The sequence below is a fragment of the Otolemur garnettii genome, unplaced genomic scaffold (genome assembly GCF_000181295.1).
Source record: "Otolemur garnettii isolate 467f Iridium unplaced genomic scaffold, OtoGar3 scaffold00006, whole genome shotgun sequence".
Lineage (NCBI taxonomy): Eukaryota > Metazoa > Chordata > Mammalia > Primates > Galagidae > Otolemur > Otolemur garnettii.
The window spans coordinates 14,956,360-14,965,283 of NW_003852401.1; positions in this window are offsets into that span (position 1 = coordinate 14,956,360).

The following is an 8,924-nucleotide window of genomic DNA, read 5'->3' on the forward strand; positions in this document are numbered from 1 at the left end:
TGTTGACTCTCTAAGCTTCTGTTTCCAGTGTCTTTTTCTGTGAAATGTACTTAAGTAAAATTTCTGCTCTAGTGGGTGGATGGAAGGCTAAGTGAGATGATTCATATTTCATGTAAAATGCTTATCATGATGCCTGGGATGTAGTTAAGTGCTCAAATTTAGCTATTATCTTTATCCCCAGCACCAAAAGTCATCTTCAACATGAAATTAAAAGTTCTCAATAATCTGACAGTTGGTTCCAGATAAAGCTGCACCAACAAATTAAATAACTTGTTCCATAGCCGTACTCTGTCTGAGTCTGACCTTATCTTGACAGAGAGACCTCTCTCGTTAAGTGGGCTACATTTTGTTTTCTAGGTATCTCTTTCAATCCTAGCATCCTCCAAATCCTTTCCGTTACAATATTTGTTTCTCCTGGACTCCAAAGCCTCTCTCCTTTGCAAAGTGAAAACTCAGTCACGCACATCATTTAAATATTAGAAATCATGTTCTATACTGCCTCTGAAAAGATCAACTCTGTATTTTCGTCAAACAAATAAATTTTAAGATGTATTCTTCCACCCTCAGAGCACCATTCTATAGAAAGGACACTAACAACAAAGCAGAATATATTTGGACCTGCACATTTTCTTATCTTTGGATTTAGCAAGACATGCACTGTAATCCAATTAGAAAGTAAACTGGGCTTAATGACTTAGCTCAGATCAAAGAACATAAGGCGGCAAAGAATCTAATTAAAATTAATAATATAATGGGCAGCTTTATCTAATGCTTAATCTAGGGCATTTCATCTTAGTTTACACTCAGCTCTCGGATTCACAAGGTCCTGTCATCGTCACTGATTGTTATGAAATCTGATAACACCATGGCAAATCCTTCCTGCGCATTTGTTGCCCAATTCTAAGTAATAGATTTAACTCTATTCAACAAAGACAGGTCATAGAGCTCACTCTGCTACATGTTTGTATTGAATTTCTTTAGCCTCCTATCTCTTATATTAGCCTGATTAATATTCTTTAGATGTTATTGAGTAGTGCAAATGATCTATAAAATGTACACAGCCACAGGCCATATTTACATTGAGGGGAAGCCATGTCTCAGTTAATCAAGGACTTTCATGGATGCTTCTAAATCACATTTGCAGATGTTTACATAGTCCCATTTTTTAAATGTTTATACTCAATTGATTGCTAGTTCAGGTCCCTCTACCTTAACCATGGAGGATAGTTCCAAGACCCTCAGTGAATGCCTAAATTAGTGGCTAACATCAAGCCCTACATATGCAATGTTTTTTAGTAATGTACAAATTATGCACAGTAAGAAATTAACAATAAGAACTAATAATAAAATAGAGCAATTATAACAGTAACTATAATAAAAGGTATAAGAATGTGGTCTCTCTTTCTCTCTCTCAAAATATTTTATTGCACTTTGCCCATCTATTTTTAAATTGTGGTTGACTACAAGTTACTTATCCCAAAGAAAACAAAACCTCAGATGAGGGGGGCTACTGCACAATTTAATAACTGTTTGAAAATTGTTTTGTGGCCAATCTATTAAAAGAAAAATCTAGATAGTTTATGTATTTAGCAATCTCTGATTAACATGTTCAGGTGCACGTGCATGATGTGGGATCACACATCCAGACAAAGCTCATGGACCTTCATTACCTTGGTGCGTGAGCAATACAAGCCTGAGTCAATCTTTTGGTTTACAGGCAGAAATAATATATTTCTATCCATCATTAGAATTGCCTCCAACATCTTTCTAGAAGGATAAACCCAATCATTGTGCCAATAGACACACCTATTAATTATAAGCCTCATCATTATCTAAAAGTGTTTAGGAAAAAAAGTGTTTGATGCCTAAACACCAGCAATTGGGTTTGTTGTTAAAATACAAAATAACTCAATGAGATTATAAAACCTTAGTAATACAAGGGCAGATTCTGTAAATTTGCCACCCAAGGGGCTGTAAGAAAATGGTCAATCTATGGAGGTGATCAGCAAAAGGAACTTGGCTTCCTGTCCTGACACATGCCTGTGGTGCTTGTCTGGTCTAGGAAAATGAGGTGCACTGACGCAGCTGGTCGATTTAGGGAGGTGGTCAACTATGGAGGTTCTACTGTGTAATCATTTATAGCTATTCAGATAAACACTAGGTGATGATAGCCAGAATGGATGGCTTACAACATGGTCAAAGTGGGAAGAAGCTTAATAAGGATTTAGGAAAAGGTTGCAAGTATGGGGAGCTCGAGGCCTTCTGCCATATGGAATGCATGCATGGGCCCCTTGCAAGAGATGCTCTGCAATTATGCTCACAGGGCGTTTTCTTCGTGCATCTTAAAGCCAATGATGTTAAATCCTATCCTCTGGTTGTACAGTAGCCTGCATGAAGAGGTCAGATCTCCAAGACATGCCTGTAAAGAGAAAAATGATTTATAGGGGAGCTATCCTCTGGTGGATTCTTTTACATAAAATTATTTTCAGTAAAAGTCTGATTAAGCTGTTAAGAAAACTAAACTTGATTGGCTAATACCTCAGAGTGATTGAAATGTGTAGTGATACCCAGCAGGCTAATTCTTTTTTAGAGAAAATTCGTGGAGTCAATATTTCCCATGTAGTGGTGCTTAAAGTTAAGCACTCCCTGGTTGTCCCACCTGGTTTATACAACTCCCTGAGAGGGCGCATAATCAAACACTCCCACTCTGAGAGGGTTGCGCCACAAAGTGATTCTTGCCCTGGGGAATGTTTCTCCTGATGCTAAAGCAATTGGTTTCTGTAAATATTAGGATAAATACTCTGTGTCAATACACCAGGAAACATTTTTAATGACTGTTGGATTAGGAGTTTCTTTGGCCACTGCATATTAAATCATACAAATAAAAAAATCTTAATCTAATTAAGAATGAACATTTTAATTGTAAAAATTCATTCACTTGAGATAGAGATAAAAAGAGGGAGGGGACAGTGGAATAGGGGGAGTGAGAGAGAGAAAGACAGGGAGAGAGAACTGAACAGATTGTATAGAATGTTCTGATTACATTCCTCACATACCAAAAAAAAAAATGAAGTACAAGACTGATAACTACTAACGAAAATCCTGTATGTCTAAGGAATTAGATGCTGTTATAAGAATTCAAATGCCAAGTGAGGAAAATGTCATTGTTGTCTTGACATATTTACCACAGAGATGTATTAGTCTGCAGTGTAGAGTATGTAAAATGCAAATGTATTATCAGGGAGGCAAGCATTTATTTATTATGTTATTTTAAGAGTTATACTCTGACATCTCTATTTTGAAAAAAATGTGTTTGGTTGCATGCAGTTATTAATAATTACGAAGATAGAGAAATATAATGTAATCTCAAGGCACAAAACAAAATAAAATGTTTCTAATTGGATAATCCTATCTGAATGTCAAGATCACATTAGATTAATCAGATAATATTGCAGCCCTCAGCTTCCTGAATACCTCAATATGACCTTTGAGTCATCTTTGATAATATATTCGGATAATTTTAAACATATCATTCATATTTTACCACATAGAATAATCTTTGGGGTTAATTATTTTATGTAATTTATACATAACAGATACAGATACTATATATACCTATAACATCAAGAAATGAACATAAAATAATCTTTTGTAGGTTTCTATAAAAGGTGATTCTGCAAAATTGCTTAGAATGTTTATAATATCACAGATAGGCACGGGCTGATGACTCTAATTCAATTCAAACCAGCAGAGTTTTGAGTACAGATTGTTCGTTCACCTTTGGTTTATGTGTTAATTGAGAAATAATAGTTGTGTACATTTGTGGAATGCAATGTGATGTTTGATCTATGTATGCCTCATAGAAAACTGCAAACAAGCTACCTGACATATCCATCACCCCACCAATTTATCATTTTTATGTCGTGAGTACATTAAAAATCTGTTTTAGCCCTTTTGATAATGGTGGTCACCAAGAAATGCAACAGATCACTAAAATTTATTCCTGTAGTCTAGCTGAAACTTTGTATGCGTTGATCAAGATCCTCCCATCTTCCCATTTCCCACCCCTGTCCTAGTCTCTGGAAACCACCTTTCTATTCTCTGTTCCTATGAAACCCATTTCTTTGCATTCTACATATAAGTGAGATTATACAGCATTTATCTTTTTATGCCTGGCTCATTTTACCTATATACTGTCCTCCAGTTCCATCCATGTTATCACCAATGACAGTACTTCCTTGTCTTTCTATGTTATTCTGGTGTGCAAACATACACCATATTGCCTTTACACATTCATGTGTTGATGGACCCTTAGGTTGCTTCGGATCTTGGCTATTTTAAAAGATCCTGAAATGAACAAGGGAGTGAAGATGTCTTTTTGACATACTGAGTTCAATTCCTTTGGATATATACCCAGAATTGGGCATGGTGGATCATTCAGTAACTCTAATTTTAATTATTTGAGGGACCTCCATAATATTTTCCAAAATGACTATACTAATTTATATCCTTGCCAATAGCAAATTTCTTTTTTTTTACTCATCCATGCTAAAAAGTCTAGCCCCAACCAAAAAAAAAAAAAAAAAAAAAAAAGTAAGAAATAAGCACTAATAAGCACTGGTAGTGACTGTTTCTTCTTATGCCAACAGTTATTATTCATTTTTTGGATAACAGCTATTTAAACAGGTGTGAGGAGATTTCTTATGGTGGTTTCAATTTGTATTTTCATATATTTGTTGGCCATATGTGTGTCTTTAGAAATGTCTTTTTAGATTCTTTGTCCATTTTTTAATCAGGTTATTTGTTTTCTTGCCGTTGAGTTGTTTGAGTTCCTTTTACAAATTTTGAATATAAGCCCTTCCTCAAACATATGGTTTGCAAATATTTTATCTCAGTTCATTATTTCCTTTACTGGGAAGAAGAATTTTAGTATTATGCAGTCACATTTATCTATCTCTGCTTCAAGTGCCTATGTATTTTGATCCCTATCCAAGAAGTTGTGACCCAGACCAATGTCATGAAGCTATTCCCCTATGCTTTCTTCTAGTAGTTTTACAGCTTCAGATATTCAACAGGAATATGGGAATTCAACAGAAGAGTGAAAGAATATTTCAGGCTCTGAGAAAGAGAAGGTGGGCAGGCAGCCTGCATGGTGGCTGACAATTGTGAGTGAACCCTCAATGCAGGAGCAGGGAGTGAGTGTCATTCTATCATCCAGCTTCCATGGTGGAACCATGCAGTCCAGACCATGAGAGAGCACTGTGCCCTTCCCAATGCCTGGATCCATCTTAGGGAGTGGCAAAAGATTGTGAGCAGGAAATGCTATAAGTAGTTTCCCACACACTTCCCCAGACCTGGGTGCCAATGGAAGGATGGCACTGCTGGTCCTAGCTCACAGCAAGCTACATGGGCTCCTGCCTGGTATTTTCCCACTATTGGTGGCAGCCTTTGGCATTAGCAGACCTCTGGTCAGTGATTGGAGATTTGAGTCTCATAGGAAAATGGCTAGCACAGCTTGGGTTAAGAAATCAATGTAAGGTAACTTCCAGCTGCCAGTGCTAAAATTGGGCTTTCCCAATTCCTAGAACCACAGCAAAAGATTGGCCTGGCAGGTGTGATTTTGACCAGGGTGGACAGCTTTTCTGGACTGAGAGCAAACTGCTGTGACTTGACCAGCTAACCCCCCTGGCTGCCATGGTTGAGATGAGCGAGTGAGCCCTGACAGGATGGGGACATGGGAAGAAGGCAGGTCCACTCCTGCTCGCTTGGCAGTGGCACTAGGAGTGACCTTCCATCCTTCCTATGTTGAGGTCTTAGCGCAGCAGGGGTTGTTATACTCCTTGCAGGCATTCTCCTGGAACTTGTTTCCACCATTGGAGGCCTAAGTTCAGGCTTTTCAGGTCCAGCTCTCCCTAGCTTTACCCCTCTACTCTGTGATAGAGAATGGGATCCAGATCACTGGCCATTCTGTGGCCCAAACCATCACCTGAGACACCTGAGTTCTCCTAGTTCACCAAGGTCAAGCACAAACTCTACCGCAGCCACCATAGCTGACTCTTATCTGCACATTTTCCACAAGTTACTCTCTTAGATTCAGATTATTTTTGGTCTTTGTTCTACCAGGAAGTCATGTAACTGTAAGGTGACTCTCATACTTTTTATTTAAAGCTTCCGGAACATCCTGATTTCTTATTTTTGTGCTATCCTAATCAGATATACTAAAAATAAAGAAGTAAATATTGAAGCATATGGGACAACTCTCAAAAATTAAAGTATGCACTTGGTTTTAACTATAGCCTAAAATTCTAGTTAAGGCAAAGGAAATAAAATGTCTCTTGAAAATAAAGTGATAGTTGAAGCAATAGAAATAGTTAAGAATACTGGGAAGGACACACCAAATAAGAAGATGATGAGATAATCATTGGGAAAATGGTGGGAAATTCCAAAGTTTCATAGCTAAACTTAAATCAAAATCAACTTAGATTGAGCATTTATTATGTTACAGGTACTATAATAAATGTTCATATGAAACCTTTATGCAGTCTTTATTATAACACTATGGTATATTTACTATTATTTCTCCAGTTTGACAGATGAAGAAAATGAGGTTCAGATACTTGTACTCTTTTACCTAGAAAGTAATAAGGTGATGATTTGAACCAAGAAAATCTAATTTTGAAAATCACTACTACACGACATTGTTATGTTTTAAAAAAACTACTAAACAAAAATCAGCATGAATCAGAGTATCTGTTACAGTTACTATTTCTACGTAACAAACAGCCACCAAACCTAGGGAAATAAAACAATAATCACACTTATTTTGCTCATAAATCTGCAATTTAGGCAGGACTTGGGGGGGGTAGCTTGTTTTTGTCTCACTCATCACTGACTGGAGCAGCTAGATATCCAAAGGCTGGAATTATTGGGGTTCTGCCCCTTCACAGATCTGATGCCCTCTGCTAAAACCTTAGCTTGGGATTTTGGCTGAAAACCCTAAACATGGCTTCTGCCTGTGGCCTGGGCTTCCTTAGAAAATAGTGTATGGATCCAAGGGAGAGCATCACCAGACGGAGCCAGGGGGAAGCTGTGTTAACTTTCTTTTATGAACTAGCCTGGCAGGCAAGTAGCTTCACTCGCTATATTCTTCTTGTTGAGATGGACATAATGTTCTCTTCTTTCAAGGAGAGAGGAGATAGACTTCATTCTCGTTGGGGTGGTGGCAAGGTCTGGAAGAGCAAATTCAACTGTAATTACTGCAGTGGCAAGATTTCTAAGATACAATCTGACCCAATGTTAGAGAAGAATGAATGGAGTGAGGGAGTGTGTCATTGATGTTTCCAGTGGAAGAGGAAGTACCTGCAAGGAATAATAACACTAGTGGAAATCAGTGATGATCACAGGCAAAGCCCGGATTCTGACCATGTGGAAACCAGGTCACCCTGACTAGAGAAGTGAGTGAGCAGGAAAATACGACCAGTGATGTTTGTCATGCCCTGGCTCCCAGCACTTTTTTTTTCAGCCTATCTCCTACCACATGGCTGGCTATGCTCCAGGCACACTGTCCCTCTACCAAGTATTTGCATTAATGTGCTTCCTCCATCCGTGCAATTTTTGCCCACAGTATTTCCACGTTTGCTATTTGATCCCTACCTTTGTTTTCCTAGTTTAATTCCATTTCTCTGACTGACTTCAACTCAAACATCACTTTGTCAAAGACTTGCCCCTCCCTCAGACAAAGCCCCTATATGGTGTCTCGTCTTTCTTTTGCTCATAGTATCTCCATTTGTAAATGTGCATTGAGATACACCAGTATTTGATTCATGGCTGTCTCCTACACTAGTCAGCAAGATCTATGAGGCAAGGAAAATGTCTGGTTTTGCTTCCTCCAAGAGTTCAGCAGAATGTATGAAACTTATTGAGACCTCTTTAGTTGTTACATGTTTATAGTTTTTAAAAACCCATAAAAATTGGTGTTAGTCAGGATAGGCTAACCTTTGTAACAAATAGACCACAAATGTATATTGTCTCGAACACAGCAGAAGTATAGCTCTTGCCCAGGTACAGTAAAAGCCAAATTCTAGCCAGGCAGGAGGATGTGGGCTTCTCCATACAGTTATCTGACAACCCACGGTAAGGATCATTCTCCTGCTGTTCATATACGACACCCGTGGTGGCTCTGGTGGTTATCTCTGTGATTCAGCCAGAAGAAGGAAGGAATATGAGGACCACATGGCCTGGTATTTTTTTAGGCCAAGTTTAAGAATGACACCTATTGTTTACCACCCGAACAGGCTGAAATCCTGTCAAATACTATCCCTGATCAAATGAGCCTGGGGAATGTAGGCTGGTAAAGTTTTCACAAAGAATTGGGAAATCAGCCTTAAGGGAAAGCCAGTAGCTTGTGTTACAATAGTCTCCTAACAATGTTTGGAACTTTAAGGTTTGGATGTCTATCAGAGTACCTCTCAAGAAAGCTGGACCAGTTTGATGTTCTTTAATTATTAAAGCAAATGAATATAAGGCATTAATTAGTCTTAAAAATAGTGCAATAAAACAAAAACTATATATCCCTAAAACTTAAATTTGGGGTTGACTTATAGGAAAAAAATTCTCTAGATGATTATTGTAATATTCTGTGAGAAAAAAAAATTCTTTTCTGGGAAATAACGCAGCCAGGGCTCGAATATATTGTCTGAAAGTCTAATGTGACTTCTCACCTGGTTTTTTGAGAAGTTTCATGTGCTATTCGTTAGTTATACAAGAAAAAAGGAAAGAGAGATCTCAAAGGCAACTTAATGATGATGCAGCCTCAGAAGAAGCTAGAGAGAAAAGAAAAAGCAACAGTGATTACATTCCCCAGATTATCATTACATGCCTGATTTTTGAAAAAGGAATTTCCGGCTCGGCGCCTGTGGCTCAAG